The sequence below is a fragment of the Rhinatrema bivittatum genome, chromosome 5 (assembly GCF_901001135.1).
Source record: "Rhinatrema bivittatum chromosome 5, aRhiBiv1.1, whole genome shotgun sequence".
In the NCBI taxonomy this organism is placed as follows: domain Eukaryota; kingdom Metazoa; phylum Chordata; class Amphibia; order Gymnophiona; family Rhinatrematidae; genus Rhinatrema; species Rhinatrema bivittatum.
Window position 1 is genome coordinate 8,004,265 of NC_042619.1, and position 21,295 is coordinate 8,025,559.

Below are 21,295 nucleotides of genomic sequence, written 5' to 3' on the forward strand. Positions count from 1 at the left end.
GGGGGGGGGGGGGGTGTTATTTTTTAAACACTTGGTATCGGGTTCTAATCTTAAATTTACTGGCATACTATTCCACAGCTTGGGACCGGCCACGGATATCGATCTCTCTCCAAGAGATCCATATTACATCCTGACAAGCTCTCTGGCAGTCCTCCTTCTCCGTCTACTTGCCATACTCAATTCCCTCCTCAAACCACTCGTCTCCCTCCCCAGACTATGGCCGATTACTTCCATGACAAGATTCACAAAATTAGTCTTGAGTTGTCAACCAGGTCACCTATCCCCTCTGACCCCTTTTCCTGAAGTCCCAGTGGAGGAAACTGCGCATCTTCTCGCTTCCTCCAAGCTCACTACTTGTTCCTCTGACCCCATTCCCACTGCAGTCCATCCCTTCTATCTGTCACATCCTCAATCTATCACTCTCCACTGCTACTATTCCTACTGCCTTCAAACAAGCCATGATCATACCATGAATCAAAATCCCTCACTGAACCCTACCTGTCCCAACTATCACTATCACTCTCCACTGCTACTATTCCTACTGCCTTCAAACAAGCCATGATCATACCATGAATCAAAATCCCTCACTGAACCCTACCTGTCCCAACTATCACTATCACTCTCCACTGCTACTATTCCTGCTGCCTTCAAACAAGCCGTGATCATACCATGAATCAAAATCCCTCACTGAACCCTACCTGTCCCGCCAACTATCACTATCACTCTGCACTGCTACTATTCCTGCTGCCTTCAAACAAGCCGTGATCATACCATGAATCAAAATCCCTCACTGAACCCTACCTGTCCCGCTAACTATCGCCGCATTTCCCTCCGCACTTTTGCTTCCAAATTACTTGAACGGGCTGTTCACCGCCAGTGTCCTGATGTTCTTACATCTCAAGCCATTCTTAATCCACTCCAGTCTGGTTTTCAGGCTTTACATTACACAGAAACAGCCCTTGCCAAAAGTCTCCAATGACCTGTTTATGGCTAAAGCCAAAAGGCCTTTACTCCTTGACCTATCTGTGGCTTTTGACACTGCTGATCACCACCTACTCCTTGATACTCTGTCCTTGCTTGGATTTCGGGACTCTGTCCTTTTCCCTTATCTCTCCCATTCTACTTTCAGTTGTTTCTCTGGCAGATCCTCCTCTTCTGCCATCCTACTATCAAGTGGTGTGCCTCAGGTTTCTGTCCTGGGCCCTCTCCTCTTCTTCCTATATGCTAATTCCCTTAGTACTCTTGATTTCTCATGGCTTTCAATACCATTTGTATGCTACTTGATTCCCAGATTTACCTTTACACACCAGAAATTTCACCAGAAATCTAGTACTGGATCTCGACCTTCTTGTCTGACATTGCTTCCTGGATGTCCCGCTGCCACCTTAAACTCAACATGGCCAAGACGGAGCTCCTTATCTCCACCACCCCAGCTCCCTTTGTCCTCCTTTCTCTAATTCTGTGGATAACGCGGTCATCCTCCTGGTCCCCTCAGCCCGAAACTTAGGCGTCATCTTTGACTCCATTTCTCCTTCTCCTCACATCCAAAACTCTGCTAAAACATGCAGTTTATTTCTCTGTAACATTGCCAAAATCCATCCTTTACTTTCCAGACTACCAAAACCCTTATCCACTTTCCATCTCCTCCCGCTTAGAAATTGCAACCTGCTCCTCGCAGGATTCCCAGCACGCCATCTCTCTCCACTACAATCTATCCAAAATTCAGCTTCGTGACTTATCACCAAAGTCACTACGCTCACATAACCCCTCTTCTCAAGTCACTACAATGGCCCCCTATCTTCTCCTGCAAACGGTTCAAGCTCCTCTTACTCACCTACAAGAGCATTCACTCTGCAGCTCCTCACTACCTCTCCTGTCTTCTGTCTCTCTACATCCCTCTGCTCATCAGGCAAGTCACTCCTACCTATGCCCTTCTCCTCTACCACTAATTCCTGACTCTGGCTTTCCACCTGTCTGCACCGTGTGCTTGGAACAGACTTCCTGAGCTGGGGGCGTCCTGCTCCCTCTCTCACCTTATTTAAATCCCATCTAAAAACCCACCTTTTTGAGGCTTCTAAATCTTAAGCTTGACTGTCTGCTTTTAGCCTCATTAACTAATTAATTTTAACCATTGTCTTACTAAATGAAACTCCCCAAGTCTCTTTTACCCTGTATATTTGCCTTGACTAGACTCTAAACTCTATTGAGAAGAGTTATTTTGTACAGTTCGGCATCCAGTAGCGCTACAGAAATTCTAAGTAGTAGTAGTGAACTCCAGAAGAAGAATCCCTTGGCACAGTGCAAGCACTAAGAAGGGCATGAACGGTAAATTTGCAAGACTGAGAGGATCTCCAGCACACCTTAGCTTACAAAGCAGGCTCATTCCTGTCAAGGTATGCGCAAAACAATCCCCTTAACAATCTAACAATTAATACCAAGCAGACAATTATACAACACCTTTAGATTTCTTGAGCTGACAATTTATCCATGTGATGCCAACGTGATGCACAGGAAGGACATTTTTTTAAAACCTAAAACAAGCCTTTTCCAACACGTCTCGGCCTCCATCCCCCTGCCCCCCATGTCAGGTCTGCATGTAAGTTTACTTGGACTCAGCGGAGACATCCTTGGGGCAGGGTTTGGACTGTCATGCAATGCTTTTGGATTACATAACCCTGTGCAGAGAATTCCAGGTAAAATCTCCAGCACGCATTTTAGCAGGGGCAGTTGTGTGCCCGCCCTGAGAACTGCTGCAACTTTACCTGCTGTTTTACCACCCAGATTAGAGGGGCTGTTTGAAAATTAGCCTCAAAGTGCTAAAAGGAAGGGAAATGACAGGGACAATTCACTGGTCCTGGTCCGTGTTGTCTCTGGTCAGATTTTGTTTCCCTCCTGCTGGCAGGATACCATCGATTTTGCTCCTCTATCTGCTGTTTCTCCCCTTTCCCCCAGGATTATAAACAATTTTTTCTGCTCATTCCTTTGGAGGACATCTTGGATTTTCTCTCTTAGCTTTGAGAAATGCGTGTCTCCGATATCTTTGTATTTTGCACAGCACAGGAGCACAAGGAGAACAAGGCACCTCATCTGTGCACTGCTGCTCTCAGCCTCAGCTGCAGACTGGAAGGAAACTCGCCATCAAGAACACCAGGGGGAGGGTCTGGATGCATGCAATGACCTCCCAGTGGAGGCAAAAATGGTATCTGAATTCAAGAAAGCATGGGACAAAAACAGGGCCTCTCTGAGGGAGTGGTGGGAATTGTAAGGACTCCATAAATTGGATGGATGAGCAGATTAGATGGGTCATACAGTCTTTATTTTCTTCCAAACATTTTTGGCATCATCCAGAAGGCACATGAACAACTGGACTGAAAGAAAGCATAAAGTCTACAGAATTCAACTCTTTGGACCACCCGTACTGGGCCAAACTGAGTGAGGGTTACTGCAGAGGAAGGTAGAAAATCTGATTTTGATATTGGTATCTGAGGGAAAGGGAGAACAGGAATTTCTTTGGAGATGAGCCGCAGCAGAGCAGACCTCTGCATTTTATCACGCCATACACCCAACCCAGTTTCCTGTCCTGCACGGCGCTGAAGGAAGTGCATCAGAGCTATAAGTAACACAAAACAGACAAGCCATGGCAACCAAACAGTGGAGAAGGCTGGCAGCAGATCGCTTCTCGTACGCACAGGCTGCACTCCAAGAAAGGCGGCATCATGGCTGGCTTCCCAAAGCCGAACTTAAACAAATGTCTTGAAACTGGAGTAAAGCAGAGGGGGACAAAAAAAAAACAAAAAACACAGCAGGAAGAGTCCTAGGAATGTAGAAACGAAGTACCCTAAGCACTGCAGACACTTGGAGTAGGTGCATTTTCCCTTAAATTGGTGAGATGTACTAAAGTCTGCCGAAGCATCCAACTTTTGGATTGTCTGGGGAAGGGAAAGCACCTGCCAGGCTCTCCTTTGGAAGGCATGGAGGCAAAAGCCATACTAACACCTGAGAGATCTGACAGCCTGAGCAAGTGATTCATTTCTAAATAATTCTTCTAGTGGCAGTGCATTCTGGGATCCGTAGTCCCGTTCTCCCTACAGACAATGGAGGGCTGGGCTGGATCAGTGGGGTACTGGCAGCAGAAAAGCAGCAATACTGGGAAAAATGTTCTACACATAATACTCTTGGCATGAAAACCAAGTGCACGAGCTCCTCCATTCTCAGAGCCCATCTGTTCCCTCTCTCGTCTGCTCTCACTTTGCTCCCGTTCGCTAGTCCTCCTGCTTACTGCACAAGTATCATGAAATTAATAAAAGGGAACGAATGACTCGCAGATGGAGAGAATGATAAAATCAGAAAGAAGAGAAGGGACACCCCGAGAGAAGAACAGGAGGGGGGAGGAGTGACACGGGAGAGGGAGGGCAGAAAATATGAGCAAACAGGACACTCAGTGACAAGGGCTCAGACAGTGCTTCAATGTCACCCCTTCAGCAAATTCAAAAATAAAGACTTAGAAAGGAAAAGTGCTAAGTGCATTATTACTTTTTGTGCATTTTCCACCGTCAGCCAGCACAGAGCAGGAATGTGCCCACTGATTTCCTTGCAAGCAGGCGCTGAAAGCCGAGATCTGAAGCAAGGCTAATCCAGCAACTCCCTGCAAAGTTTCAAGGGCACGGCAACCTCTTGCTTTAACTGGTCTGTAGCCAAGGACTGCATGTGCATCTGGGTCCGGGGCGTGCGGATGCAAGGTGCAGGGAAGCCAACGCGGAAGTGAGATCGGATGCCCTCTGGCCAGAGAGCAGAGCCATTGTGCTTATGGAGAACTCCTAGCCACAAAGGCAGAAGCAAAGGGCAGCATCCAGTCCTCTCACCTGCCCCACCAGCTAAAGCCTCAGTGGGCTTCAGTTCTGGTAGAAATGGTTTAGGCCAGACATGAGAAGAGCACTAGAGCCTGCTGCCTGAGGAGGAGGGGGGACCTCCATCACTGCAGATTGTAGACACACAAGGGATGGACTAGCTGACTTCTAGGTCTGTTCTAGGATTCTGCGGACTATAACTTTAAAATGGATAAGGAGTGTTAAAAACAGGGCTCCAATTATAGAGTTAAAAGGACTGCACGTACAAGCTGCAGCAAAAGCTTCCAGTAAAGCCTGAATGGCTTCAAGGTAACATCATACATAATTATGCACACTGAAGAAGAGGAGACCTCCTCCCATACAGGCCCATTCAGTAAAAATCGCGGGAGAGCAGGCGAGCGCACAGGCCACTCTCCTGTGCGCGCGATTCAGTAATTTAATTTATTTAAATTAGGGCCCGCGGTAAAAAGAGGCACTAGGGACACTAGCGCGTCCCTAGTGCCTCTTTTTGGACAGGAGCGGCGGCTGTCAGCGAGTTTGACAGCAGACGCTCAATTTTGCCGGCGTCGGTTCTCAAACCCGCTGGCAGCCAGGGGCACATTTTAAAAAAAAATTTTTTTTTAATTATTTTTTTACTTTTGGGACATCCAACTTAATATCACCATGATATTAAGTTGGAGGGTGTACAGAAAAGCAATTTTTACTGCTTTTCTGTGCACTTTCCTGGTGCCGGCAGAAATTGACGCCTACCTTTGGGTAGGTGCTGTAAAATGTGTGGCTTGGCTGCACATTTTACTTACTGAATCGCACGGGCATAACTAATAGCGCCCGCAACATGCATTTGCATGTTGCGGGCGCTATTAGTTTCGGGGGGGGGGGTTGGACGCGCGTTTTTGACGCGCTATTACCCCTTACTGAATAAGGGGTAAAGCTAGCGCGTCAAAAACGTGCGTCCAAATGCGGGTTAACAGTGCGCTCTGCCGGAGCGTACTGTACTGTACCGGCCCGATAGTGCTTTCCACAGACACAAAATCACCCCCCCCCCCCCCACCAGCAAGAGAGCTCAACACTGCTAGGATGTGGCAGCAGGATCTGAAACCTTGTTCTGTTCATGCTTTCAGCCCCCCTTGCACAATGTGGCTCTCATCATGAACAGAAGCCATCACGTAAAGCCCCCGACATCTCTTGCATCTGCTTCAATACCCTGGCCATACTCTGTAGGGCCCTCCTCTAAGCAACAGCAGATGTCACTGTTGAAATGATTGGCTCAGTAAGGAGTGGCCAGCTCTGGTCCTCAACAGGCACAAACAGGCCTGGTTTTCTGGACATCCACTATGAATATGCATGAGAGAGATGCATGCACAGAATGGAGGCAGTGCATGCAAATCTCTCATATGCACGTTCACTGTGGATTTCCTGAAAACCTGGCCTTTGTGTGGCTCTCGAGGACCAGAGCTGGCCACCCCATGCTGCAGAGAGGAGTCTCAGCAGAGACTAGGACCGAGGGGTGGGCAACTCAAACCAGGGAACGCTGAAAGCGTAATGTAAGAAAGGATCAATTCTCCCTCACATATTCAGGGGTGAATCCCACAGCCAGTCTGGTTTTCAGGAAATCCTCATATTCACTGGCTTGGGGTCAGCAGGACAGGTTTGGGAAGTGCTGTTTTAAGTATCATGATGAAATGATTTGAGTATAAAATGTACAGCCAGGTAATGGATGAAAGGGGAGGCCCTGAATAACTGGAAGGAGGCAAGCACATGTCTGCTGCCCACTGCTACATTCCTGGGTCTCTTCAGCTCCGATGTCCCAATGCTGTCCGCAGATCGCTTGCTAATGTTGGAACAGAGGAGATCACAGTCACAGATCAAACAAGGGGGATTTCTTTCTGGTCTTGCCTAGCTAAGTTCTATGGACTGTCTCTTGTGTGTGCAAATGATAAAATAGAAGCCGTGGTACTCCCCATCTCTACAGCGAGCAGATCCACTGCCCTGGGCTCTGATACTGGGAGCAGTGTGACAGTGACAGAATAGCTCCCTGCCGCGGGCTCAGATACTGGGACTAGTGTGACCCAGAGAGAAGCTCCCTGCCTCTGATACGTGCAGACACACTGCACCAGGCTCAGACACTGGGAATGGTGTGTCAGTAAAAGAGAGGCTCCCTACCTCTCAGGTGTTTGGGCATATTGGTCTCAACTGTGGTACCTGAATGATTTGCAAAGTTATGAGGAGAAAGGCAGGAGAATTCTACACAGTCATAAGCAGCAGATTTGTGAGAATTAGGGAAGCCAGCAAACCAGTGCTTCCATGACCCCTCAGTGAGTCAGGAAGTCAGGCATTGCAAAAAGCAGTTTACAGCCTAAGATGCACCAACAAGGGTCCTCAGGACCTACAATTCACCAGCCCTTCCAAGGTCTATCTAGGACAGTGCTTCTCTAACCACTTGAGTTTTCAGGATATCCCTAATGAATATGCATGAGAGACCCAGGGTTTGCAAATCTATCTCATGCATATTCATTGAGGAAATCCTGAAAGCCTGATGGGCTAGTTGTGCTTCCAAGAGAGGGTGGGGAAACATTGATATAGGAGCAGCTCCCTCTTCTTCCCTGGAGCATGCTCTCCTTCCAATAAAATTACTTTCTTCTTATGCTCAGTAACATGCATGCCATTAACAGCAAAGCTTGCAAGTTGTGTCTGATGTAGAAACCACTAAACCACTTCCTTCTAACAGAAGGAAGTCAGCCCCAGAGAGAGGCACCCAGTGGGAGAGATGACACTAATTCTACCACTACTTCTTTGTATACTGCAGTAAAAGGAAAGGCAATGTTAAGAGTGATCCAGCTTTTCTGGAAGACTTCCCTTCCAGGAGTGGAGGGAGCGGCGGGTCTGCAGGATGCTCCGTTGCACTTGGGCCTGGACATGGGGAGCAGGAACGGTCGAATGGGGCAGAGAGAGAGCTCTAGGGTCCCATCACTGAAAGCTAGATGTTCAAAGTTAGACTTCCAGGGCATATCAGAAGAGAAATCTCCACAGAAAGAGAATCAACACCTGCAGACTGCTAAATAGACTTTTTTTTATTTTAAAGGAAAATGCTTATAGAGAATGTCATGGCAGCCTTCAGGAGAAAGCGATTGTACTTCCTCTTAAGAACTGAAGTGGGAAGGAAGGAAGCGTCACCACTGCCTGACTACACAGAGCAACAACAGGATTTACGGGCGGCTCTGCCTCCTCCTCTTACTCCCTAGGTCCGATTTTTACTTTTTGTCCTAACACAATATGGCAGGAAATCCTAGGCACAGGAGACACACGGGGGGGGGGGGGGGGGGCTGGCAAAGCACATGGAAGAAGAGAGAGAGAGAGAGTCTCTGGGGCCCAGGTACACAGCGATTCCCATTGGCAAACTGGTGTTCAAAGATGTAGGAGGGGGAGGGCCAGCAAAATGATTGGGGGAGGGGGCCATTAATACTCTTCCCAAATCCACCAGTCATCTCTAACGACCAATCGCAGCTCCCCGGATTTAGAAAGAGTCATTGCAGTGGACTGGCTAAACGGAAGAAGCTTTAGCAAAGTTTAAACACTAATCTCTCTTCAGGAATGGAAAGTGCAGCTGGAAGCACGCCACAAAGGCATGAGTGATTTCCTCTGAGCGAGTCAAAGTCAGCAGGGCGAAGCAAGACTGAAAATCTGGCAATTGTAATTCTGCATCACACTAGAAAGGCTGATTTCAACCATCATTAAGTGCCAGCTGTAAAACGTCTCCTGCAAAGACTCCAGCTGAAAGCTTTCCTGGTGAGGAGTCCCCATCCTAGGCCTGCTCTCAGCGGGAGACGTTGCTACCGTTTTCATTCAGGGGCTGCGGGATGGTGTGTGCTGCTCTCACAGGCTTCCAAACCCTCACCACAAGCCACACTTCTCCTCCAAACCATTCCTTCACCGCCTCCTGCCAAAACAGCCTGCAGCTGGGTTTAGGCCTGACAAGGTTCAGCCACGTCTCAAAATTCAGCCAGATTTTGGCATGTTGTATGAAAGTTTGTACATAAAATCATCTTGTGATATACACTGCAAGAACGAAAACTGAAAACATATCATGCAATGCCTGGAATAGCAAAGAATGTCACCTGTGCCAGTCCAGAGGATGGAGGGAGAAGGGGCCCTGCCAAAAACAGAGCAGGGAACTCCAGGAGCAGAAAGCAGGAAAGGAGAAGCTGCTACTTCAATTATATTCCCTCAGAGAAGCTGCAAGGTGCAAGGGGTGAGATTAAGGTAAGGCAGAAGGGTGCAGGGGAAGAAACGCAGGCTGCAGGGTGAAGGGGGCAAGGTGGCAGTGTGAAGGGGGGAGACTCAGGTGAGGCAGCAGTGTGCAGGAGCCACACAGGTGACTTTAGGATGAGGTGGCAGGTGCACCAGAAGAGAAGCAGGTGAGGCGTCAGGGAGCAGGGAAAGAGACACAGGTGAGGTGATAGGGTGCAGGGTAAAAGGGGCGAGGCGGCAGGTTGCAGGAGAGACAGAGGTGAAGTTAGCATGAGGCTCCAGGATGCAGAAGAAATGCAGGTGAGATTACAGCGAGGCAGTAGGATGCAGGGGGGAGACGCAGGTGAGGCAGCAGTGGGCAGGAGACACACAGGTAAATTTAGGACCAGGCGGAGGTGCACCAGGAGAGAGGCAGGTGAAGTGGCAGGGTGCAGGACAGATGCAGGTGAGTTTAGGGTGAGGCGGTGCAATACAGGGGGAGAGACGAGGATGAGATTAGGGCGAGGTGGTAGGGTGCAGGACAGACAGGAGAGTTTAGGGCAGCGTGGTCAACCTTCAACTGAAAGTTCGGTAACACCCCTCAAGAGAATGATGGGGGTACGGTGGCCCTAACACACGTATTTGTTGTTGCTATTTATTATAAACTATTTTGAACTTACAATGGAATTCCAATCAAATTTTCTAACATAAATAACTTCCTACTGGACCCCTTGTGTTACTTTTTCCCCCCTCTATCCCCACTCTCGGTCCAACATGCAAAAATAAACTTTTAAATACTTGGGTTAAATTAACACTGAAAAATGCAAGTTAAATGGTAGCAGTGAGCTTAGCATGGATTTACTACTTTGGCCTGAAAGTGTTCTAGCGTAATCAGAAAACAGGGAGCCAGACAGCGAATTTACAGTTACAGACCCTGTCTAGTCCGTTCCCTTCCGTTTCAAATGAAAACACTGGAGCACTTTCAGACAAACATTTTTATTTAGATTTTTATATTCCGCTTTTCGGCACTTCAAAGTGTACATCGAAGCGGATTACATTCAGGTACTGTAGATGTTTCCCTATCCCCACAGGGCTTACAATCTAATTTTGTACCTGAGGCAACGGAGGGTAAAGTGAATTGCTCAAGGTCACAAGGAGAAACAGTGGGATTTGAATCCTGGTCTCCCTGGGTCGTAGCCCGCTGCTCTAACCACCAGGCTAAATTTTAGGCACTAAATACCCCACAGTTCAAGCTTTCATAATTGGGGAAAAAAGATTGAAGATTGAAAATTTTAAGACATAAGAAGTGGAAATTAGTCTTTTGAGCCCAGAGTTAAAGTTAGAAAGACATTCTGAATTCTTGCATTCGTAACTGGTTTCTTCTCCACCAGAAAATGTTTCACCAGTGCTAGGGACTATTGCATTTGTCATTTTTATTATTTATTTAGTGTTTTTTTATACCAACATTCATGATACAGATCATATCATATCGGTTTACAGTGAACAGTGGGGTTATAACAACACCATTAACATAGCGGAAAAGGCAAAAGTTACATTAAAACAAGGGTACTAGAACTGGGGAGAAGAGAAACCAGTAGCAGTGTGTCTGCACAGATTGGAGGTCCTACCTTATGCACAGAGATGCCTGAAATTTTGTAGGCAAATATTGCTGCGGCTCTAGCACGCCTGCCAAATTTCATCCAGATCTGGGCACAGAAGGGCTCAATAGCTGATGTAGGAGCACCCTAGAAAGGTGCAGATCTCCCACTTATCTAAGAAAAGATGGGGGTGTATGAATTATTCATGAATCTGGCCTTGTTTAACTTTTCTGGAGATTAATACTAATGGTCTCTAGCTGCTTGGATGGTGGATATGCCAGAAGACCAGAGCCTTCCTGACACCTCTCAGCAAAGAAGAGATAAGGGAGATTGCAGGGAAACCGTAGGACCCATCCTAGAGAAAATATTCTGAGCAAATAGATCTTGGTACATTTCAAAAGCATTCCGGAGAGAAAAGGAGTAAATGGCTCTCTAGCAGTGTCCGGAAAGGGATAAAAAGCGGGGCTTCCAGACTCCTCCTAGCATAGAGCCTCGAATCCCACCCTAGACAAGGGGAATCACTTCGTATTTCCTGGGAGGCAGGCATGAAGTACTGACACAAGCACCGCAGCAGCCGCTGACACGGTGTCCATTCTGCAGGGGAAGGCCAGATTAGCAGCTGAATCACATAAGCCTGGCCAGAGCAGACTGAAAACCCCTGCTTCCTGGTCACAGCCAGCTGCAGTGAACACAAGGTCCTTCATTTTCCATTTACATAGATTTTCACCCATAAATTCCCAGATTTTTACAAAGATGACAATTGGTTTAAATCAGTTCTCACCCAAATGCTGTTGTAGAGCTGCAGATCATACCTGGGAACTTTTGAATCCTGCTCACCCTGAGCTTTCTCAAGATTAGCTTTGGGGGGGGGGGGGGGGTAGCAGCCATTTATCACTATCATTAATCACCAATTCATCACTATTATTCAATCAATCAATATTTAATATTAATCATCAGTTCATCAGTTCGTCCCACCCCCCCACCCTGAGTTGAAAGTGGGTTCTTATTCTGGGGTATATATAGTCATCGTGTTTGCCTTCTTATACTTCTCTCTCTCTCACCTCGAATGAAGCTGTCCAGTGCCTTCCAGCTTTTCAGCGTGCGCACTGTACTGTATCGGCCTGTAATTCTGTTCTCTGTATTTGCAGTGCAGTGTCATAAGAACATAAGAAATTGCCATGCTGGGTCAGACCAAGGGTCCATCAAGCCCAGCATCCTGTTTCCAACAGAGGCCAAAACCAGGCCATAAGAACCTGGCAATTACCCAAACATTAAGAAGATCCCATGCTACTGATGCAATTAATAGCAGTGGCTATTCCCTAAGTATAATTGATTAATAGCCATTAATGGACTTCTCCTCCAAAAACTTATCCAAACCTTTTTTGAACCCAGCTACACTAACTACATCCTCTGGCAACAAATTCCAGAGCTTTATTGTGCATTGAGTGAAAAAGAATTTTCTCCGATTAGTCTTAAATGTGCTACTTGCTAACTTCATGGAATGCCCCCTAGTCCTTCTATTATTCGAAAGTGTAAATAACCGAGTCACATCTACTGGTTCAAGACCTCTCATGATCTTAAAGACCTCTATCATATCCCCACTCAGCCGTCTCGTCTCCAAGCTGAACAGCCCTAACCTCTTCAGCCTTTCCTCATAAGGGAGCTGTTCCATCCCCTTTATCATTTTGGTTGCCCTTCTCTGTACCTTCTCCATCGCAATTATATCTTTTTTGAGATGCGGCGACCAGAATTGTACACAGTATTCAAGGTGTGGTCTCACCATGGAGCGATACAGAATCATTATGACATTTTCTGTTTTATTAACCATTCCCTTCCTAATAATTCCTAACATTCTATTTGCTTTTTTGACTGCTGCAGCACACTGATCTGACGATTTTAAAGTATTATCCACTACGATGCCTAGATCTTTTTCCTGGGTGGTAACTCCTAATATGGAACCTAACATTGTGTAACTACAGCAAGGGTTATTTTTCCCTATATGCAACACCTTGCACTTGTCCACATTAAATTTCATCTGCCATTTGGATGCCCAATCTTCCAGTCTTGCAAGGTCCTCCTGTAATGTATCACAGTCTGCTAGTGATTTAACTACTCTGAATAATTTTGTATCATCCGTAAATTTGATAACCTCACTCGTCGTATTCCTTTCCAGATCATTTATATGTATATTGAAAAGCACCAGTCCAAGTACAGATCCCGAGGCACTCCACTGTTTACCCTTTTCCACTGAGAAAATTGACCATTTAATCCTACTCTCTGTTTCCTGTCTTTTAACCAGTTAGTAATCCACGAAAGGACATCGCCTCCTATCCCATGACTTTTTAGTTTTCGTAGAAGCCTCTCATGAGGGACTTTGTCAAACACCTTCTGAAAATCCAAATACACTACATCTACCGGTTCACCTTTATCCACATGTTTATTAACCCCTTCAAAAAAAATGAAGCAGATTTGGTAGGCAAGACTTCCCTTGGGTAAATCCATGTTGAGTGGGTCCCATTAAATCATGTCTTTCTATATGCTCTACGATTTTGATCTTGAGAATAGTTTCCACTATTTTACCCAGCACTGAAGTTAGGCTCACTGGTCTATAGTTACCTGGATCGCCCCTGGAGCCTTTTTTAAATATTGGGGTTACATTGGCCACCCTCCAGTCTTCAGGTACAATGGATGATTTTAATGATAGGTTACAAATTTTAACTAATAGATCAGAAATTTCATTTTTGAGTTCCTTCAGAACCCTACGATGCATACCATCCAGTCCAGGTGATTTGCTACTCTTTAGTTTGTCAATCTGGCCTACTACATCTTCCAGGTTCACAGTGATATCGTTCAGTTCGTCTGACTCATTACCCCTGAAAACCATCTCTGGAACTGGTATCTCCCCAACATCCTCATTAGTAAACACGGAGGCAAAGAATTCATTTAGTCTTTCTGCAATGGCCTTATCTTCCCTAAGAGCCCCTTTAACCCCTCGGTCATCTAATGGTCCAACCGACTCCCTCACAGGTTTCTTGCTTTGGATATATTTTTTAAAGTTTTTATTATGAATTTTTGCCTCTATGGCCAACTTCATTTCAAATTCTCTCATCACCTGTCTTATCACTGTTTTACACTTACCTTGACAATGCTTATGTTTTATCCTATTTTCTTCAGATGGATCCTTCTTCCAATTTTTGAAGGATGCTTTTTTGGCTAAAATAGCCTCTTTCACCTCACCTTTTAACCATGACGGTAATCGTTTTGCCTTCCTTCCACCTTTCTTAATGCGCAGAATACATATGGACTGCGCCTCTAGGATTGTATTTTTAAACAATGTCCAAGCCTGTTGAACACTTTTAACCTTTGCAGCTGCACCTTTCAGTTTTTTTCTAACTATTTTCCTCATTTTATCAAAGTTTCCCTTTTTAAAACGTAGTGTTAGAGCTGCAGATTTACTTATTGTCCCCTTTCCAGTTATTAGTTTAAATTTGATCACGTTATTATCACTGTTGCCAAGTGGCCCCACCACCGTTACTTCTTTCACCAAATCTTGCGTTCCACTAAGAATTAAATCTAAAATAGCTCCCTCTCTTGTTGGTTCCTGAACCAATTGCTCCATGAAGCAATCATTTATTACATCCAGGAACTTTATGTCTCTAGCAAGTCCTGATGTTACATTTACCCAGTCAATATTGGGGTAATTGAAATCTGTAAACAAAAAGGGGAACTGAACTTTAATTCAAAATATTACCTATAGTGACGGTGTCAGCAAGCCAGACATTGTGATTCAATCCCGAATCCAACCGGACCTCTAATCATTCACCATCACTTGAACAACTATTTTATTATTTTTGTATGAAACTATTTTTTATATGTTTTTTTCTTTTTCTTTAAAAATTAGTCAAAAAGACTTATGTAATTCACTCCATAAATGACGTGAAGGCAAGAAGTAGCTGGCATTCTCTCAAAGTGTTGTATACAAAGACGCCCAACACGGCCGATGTTTCGCTTATTAAAGCTTCCTCAGGGGCATTTAGATGGATATCAACATAGGAGTGTTTTGCCGATTCAAAATGGACCTGACGTCTCAATCATTCTTCTGCGTCCCTGCACTGTCCCATTGGTTATCCTCCTTCCACCAAGTCTCTGTGATGCCAATTATGTCAATCTCATCATTTGCTGCTATACACTAACTCTCCCATCTTATTTCTTAGACTTCTGGCATTGGCATACAGACATTTCAAAGTGTGGTTTTTGCTTGTTTAACAAACTGCTTTTCAGTTGTTTGGGATAATTCGGAAATCATTAGCTTTGGTGATTTTTTACATATAGGCATATGAACTAGGTTTGCTTTTAATGGAACCTCTCTGTTGGGATGCCCTAACTCTCCTGTTTCATTAGTATCCTTCAAGGATACATTTCTCCGAACCATGCACTGCTGAGTGACTGTCTGCTTGCCCCCTCTCTCTCACTGACTGACTGCATCCTCACTGTCATACCTGTCCTATCAGCTTAGCATGAAGCCCCTCTGCCCTCACTGTATCCCCTCTCTCTCTCACTGACTGCATCCTCACTGTCACACACCTGTCCTGTCAGCTTAGCATGAAGCACCTCTGCCCTCACTGTATCCCCTCTCTGACTGCATCCTCACTGTCACACCTGTCCTGTCAGCTTAGCATGAAGCACCTCTGCCCTCACTGTATCCCCTCTCTCTCTGACTGCATCCTCACTGTCACACCTGTCCTGTCAGCTTAGCAGCAAGCACACAGTTTACCATGGAGAGAGATAGTGTCAGTTTCCAGATCTACCAGGTTCCAGCATGATCTCTAACAGCCCCAATCAGCTTACAGCTTTTACTCAGAGCTGGGAATAGGAACCCTGAAACCCTATACTGTTATATCCAATTTTACCATAAATTTCAGTTTTAAAGCATTTTCTCATATATTATATTTAACAAAAAAATAATGTTACCCTCTCCATTTCTTTACTTCAAGCACTAGGTCACACTAGGCAGGGGATGGGGATGCTGCTGAGTGAGTGGGTGGGAGAATCTGCTTAATATTTTATTGTCCTGGCTTCTGTCCTCCAAAATAAATTCTAATATTTACCCAGAAAAATGTCAATTTTTCCAACTGATTTTCTCCTGTTTTTGTTCTTGTCATAATAAATCCTGATAAATTCCTGGGAAAAAGAATGAACAATAAAAACCAAAAACGACGATACCTATGAATAGAGCAGAAGCTGTGAAGGTTCAGTGTAACAATAACCAGGAAGCTATGCACGGTGCTATCAGTCAAATTCTGTGGAAGCAGGATACTGTGAATAAAGAGAGAAATCATCTGTGGAGGCAGGCCAAGAGGCCATATAGTACCTGAACACAGGTTTTATATTAAGGAAGCACTTAGCTAAAATTAGTAGAATTCTTTTGAGTACTGGAGCATGCCTCGCACTTCCTGGCTTCCAGTCTGCTCTGGTCACTTATTTCCAGTTTATGCAGTTTGGAGACAAAGAAGCAGCCTCCTCTGTCTGCGAGTAAGGAGAGAGTTAAACTAAGCTGCACATAGGGAATGTATGACCAAACCTATTCCATTTGGATAACAATTAACCAAAATGCTCTGAAATTATGCTGGGTTTTAACATTATTACATGCCACCACCAGTGTAATGTGCGTTGTTTCATACCAATTAAAAGCATGAAATACCAGACGATTCCAACACGGTTTTCAACTAAAATCTAAAAGCAGAGAGCAAATATGGTTGAAAAAGGAACATAACAGTAATGACTGGCAGGAAAAGATCAGTCTGCCCAGCAAGTTTCTTATGGTAGTAACTGCTGCTCCATACAAGTCACCCCCAAGCCTTCCATTAAGGGTAATAATACTACTACGAGCAACATTTTCACCTGGTGAGCGGCCTGGATAATTCAAACAATGCTGCTTTGCTTTTCAACATGGATTTGTAGGGACACTGGTTTTCTGTTCCAACTATTTGTTAATTTATTTCATTGTTTAATAAAAATGTTAATTTATGTAAAAAAAAACAAACAGTAATTCTTCTATATGTAAATGTATTTTTATTGTGGTTTTAAATAAAAACTAAATTCTACACACAAAACTGGTATAGAAAAAGCAGTGACAGTGCAGGGATCCCCTACAGGGAGACAGTGCAAGCTTCCCTCCCAGAGAAGGGGGACAGTACAGAATCAATACAGACCAGGCAACGGCAGTACAAAGATCTCCCACTTTGCTCTGTCATCTTGCTGATGCGCCGTCTCACTGGTTTTTGCTTATGGTCTCATTCATAGCATTTACAACACAACAGAAGGAAGAGGGTCTGCTGCTTCCAACTGTAGTAAGCACTGCATACACTCACACTCCACTATTTTTGATCCTCAGCCAGCTACATGCATCGCACTCAAGAATCATACTGTATGCCCCATTTTATTAGACTGGCGGAGGAGACATAATGCCTGAGTGTGCCTTAGGTTTCAGCAGAGACACAGGATCTTACACTGCAAGGTGTTAAAATGCTCCCCTAATCCTTTCTGAGGCTGCAAGCCTTTCCTGCAGAGAGAATCCCGACAGGAAAGGCTCTCGGAACCTGCAGAGTAAGTTACGCTGATCCAGAGCTGCGGATCCTTCAGCCAGCAAGAAAAGCACAATTTCAGCAGCCCCATGTGACGTGTCACCTTCAGTCGGTTATTTAACCTGATCTCACATCATGCACGTTTTCACCACAGACTTTCAAAGGGAAAGTCCCCGTACACATTTACACCTCCTGCCAATACGAGCGCGGAGTTTTTTCAAGGAAAAGTCCACGCACACTTTAGAAAATGCAAAAGGTAAGAGGGTAATTTCAAACCTCGCTCCCGGGATGGCAGAGGTACGCACATAAGGGCCATGCATGCCTAAGTTTATCTGCAATATCACTGCTCTCCCTCAGACCAGTAAAGCTTTCCTGGAAGATTCCTGCCTGGTCCTTTCCTTACATTTGGAAGCATGAACATTTAGCCTTTCCCTCAAGGAAAGCACAAGATGAGTTACACTCAAATTAAAAAGAAGATTGAGCACATACTGTAAGGAAGGCAGAGTGCAAGTACCGCATGTACAGAGATATAAGGGAGTGCATACACACATATAGAGTTAAGAAGTGAGATACGCAGCAGAGGTGCGAGAGATATTAAGAGCCAATTGGGTACAGGCAGTCTGAAAGTGGGTGAATCCTTTTGGACTCATGATGAAGAAAGTGTTGGGTAGACGTGTAGCAGAGCCAAGAGTCTCACCTACCAGTCAGGTCTTCAGGATATCCACCATGAATGACTATGAGATAGATTTGCATACATTGGAGGCAGTGCATGCACATGCTGGAAACCTGACTGGCTAGGTCTGTACTAAGAATCCCTGGCTAAACAAGCTTTGACTGTTTTCCCCCCATATTTTAGGGGCACAGCAGCTGAACGCATGAAGACTTGTGTGTGTTAGTATAGCTGAAGCCGGTAAATGGGAGGAAGATATTCCAGATAGGTTGGTTCATGCATTTGAACACAAAGCAAAGTCATTCCATCCTGCTCTCCACCAGGTGCCTGTGTAGCCGACATAAAATTGGCTTTGCATGATTGATGAAGCAGTCAAACGGGGTGGCCAACTCCGGTCCTCAAGAGCCACAAAGAGGTCTGATTTTCAGCATACCCATTATGAATATGCATTAGATACATAAGAAGTGCCGTGCTGGGGCAGACCGTAGTCCATCAAGCCCAGCATCCTGTCTCCAAAAGTCACACATAGTTCACTGGTGCCTTACTCGAACCTCACCATATTTGTAAGCGATGTTCAGATACAGAGTTATTGTCAGGAAGAGAGAGAAACCCATGAAGGACTGCAGATTTCTTTTTTGCTCACTCCCAGGGATAAGTATTGTCTTTTCTAAGTCTATCTGCCCAATTGTTTCCTGCACTGCATGCAAATCTAGGCAATGGCCACCCCTGGTCTCAAATCTTATTAAAAGAATTTGCATGCGCATACACGGACACGCGATTTTATAACATGTGCGTGCTGGCGTGCGCATGTTAAAAAGTCGGGGGCTGGCACGCGCAAGGGGGTGCACATTTGTGCAGCCTGTGCGCGTGGACACCCGCAGCCTTCCACAGTTCACTCCCATTCCGCTCTGATTTAGGAGCGGCCTGGGAGGGAACTTCCCTACCCTCTATACTAACTTTCCTACCACCCCTTCCCCTAACCTTCCCGCCCCCTAGCCCTATCCTACCTCCCCCCCCAAATCCTTGTCTTACCATTTGGTCCTGCCTTGGGGCAGGAGCAAGTTGCACGTGCCAGCGCGCAATCCCCTGGCACAGTGTTAAATGGCCGCTGTGCCGGGCACCTCTAGCCACGCCCCGGACAACCCCCTCTCCTTTCCCGAGGCCCTGGAACTTATACGCTTCCAGGGATTTACGTGTGTGGCCAGGCCTTTGAAAACTGGCCCGGCGCGTAAGCCTGGGATTTACGTACGTATGGTTATGAAAATTTACCCCTATATGTCAGTTCCTCCAGGACTGCAAATCAGCCATTTTAAGAGCAACCAAAACATGGAAATTACACGGCATATAAGATCATCATGGAGCGCTGGCTGCATTAAGTGTAAAGCCATTCGTCGTTCCAGGCGAGGCTGCTGCTGGTAGGTCTGCTGTGTGGGCTTACTCTTAAATCTTTCCTGATGCGAAAGCTTCTTTGCTGCTGCATAGTAAGTGGATGCGGCATGCGAGGCCTCTCACTAGGCAGGTAGATCCTCCAACTGGTAGCTGCTTTCCAACGAAGTGGAAAGAACAGTGGGAAATTGCTGATAACACCAGTCACTTAAACAAACAAGAAAGTGACTTCAGAATTTGGCTCCAGATTGTGTTAATAACGGAGCTTCCAAGAATGCTCCCTGTGTTCTCCCTTTCCCTTCAGTTCAAAGAGGAAGGGATACCTGGAATTTTAAGTAGGGATCTCAAACTGATGCAACTTACGGCTGGTTCTCATGTTGCATGGCAATCTCAAAGGGACTTAGGCCTGACAGACCATTGGCCAGCATGTGTAACTCTTGAGCACCAAACCCTGCAGAATGACATCTGTTTGCCATAAAGATCTGTGCATGTCTGATCTGGCTCTTAGCTCTTGAAATAACAGGGTCACTTAGTACAGCAAGTGGTGGCCATTAGTGTAGGACAGAAATCCTTCCCTATATTGCCCCAACCTCTAAATTTCCCTTTAGAGAGGGGACAGGAATCTCTCAAAATACAGTTCGGATTCCTTCGGCTGGGTACTTGGGTTCTCACCTGTGTGTCTGGCATAGTTATGAACTCTGTAAGCAAATTAAAATGTAAGTGCTTTGCTTGAATTAATTGCACCCAAGGTGCACTAAGGTTTAAGAGGCCTCCAGCTAAGGGCTTGCTACAGCGATTCAAGTTGTCGCTGAGTGGTTAAGGGAATGGATTAAAAATTCAGTGGGGTTTCCCCGTGCAGGCATTAATCTTGCTGATTTGAGGGATGGAACGGCCGCTCTATGAGGTGAGGTTAGATTAGATCTCATCAGCTTGGAGAAGAGATAACAGAGGAGATATGAAAGAAGTCTATAAAATCATGAGTAATGCAAAATGGATAAACATGAAGCAGTTATTTACCCTTTCTACTAGGACTAGGGGACACTCCATGAAGCTAATAGGTAGCACATTTAACACAAATCAGAGAAAGCATTTTTTTCACTAAGCACACAATTAAACTGTGGAATGTGTAGCCAGAGGATATGGTGAAAGCAGTTAGCGTAGCTGGGTTCCAGGGCCAGTGCTACTTGTTTTGCTGCCATGTGCAATTACTGTGCTCCCCGTTCCTCCCCCCCCCCAATGGTTTTAATGCAGTCCTTCATGGATCTGTATCTGAACATCGGTTACAAATATGGTGAGGTTAGAGTAAGGCAACCAGGTTTCTGATGGGCAAATCTGGAACACTTCTTTCCTGTACTGCCAATAGTGAGCAAGAAGTTCATTTGTAGGGAGGGGTGGTTACTTGGTGGTCCATTCCCATGGAAAATTGTAGTAATCTACTCTCAAAATATACCTAAAAAGCACATGCAATATCAATCTTCAGGGCTGGCGGATATGCATCAGAAAAATTCAAATCAGCCAGCAAAAATCCAGCTGTTATCAACATGGAAAAAGTCTTTAAAAAAAAAATCCAAAAGTGACAACGCCCCTCCAAACAAGATAAACTCTGTGTGAGCGACACATCTCAGAGACTTTGTATTCAGTCCCAGGGTTGGTGCAAGGGTCTCAGGCACCCATCAACACTTTAAATCAGCCTGAACTATAAATTCAGCAGTAGAAGGAGACATTTAATTCTGCCACTGAGACACTAGCATCTCTCAAGCCTAATCCCACCAAAACTGTCCAAACTTTTCCTTGGTTATCTCAAACAACAAACTTGAATAGGCTTGGTGTCAACAGGAAAAATATTCCAACAACCAGATCTGTAAATAACACTCCAAAATCTACAAAGTGGCCATCTGTCATGAAAAAAAAAAAAAGGTCTACATTTCTAAACAACTCGAACTAGCAATGAATCACCTGACAATCCTCCATGCTCAATTCTTC

General features: G+C 45.3%; 1 protein-coding gene across 6 annotated transcripts in view; it reads right to left on the reverse strand.

Moving 5' to 3' along the window:
• Positions 1-21,295, reverse strand: part of STIM1 (stromal interaction molecule 1) — a 327,443-nt gene that overhangs the window by 199,208 nt on the left and 106,940 nt on the right. The gene's annotated exons all lie outside the window — the stretch shown is intronic.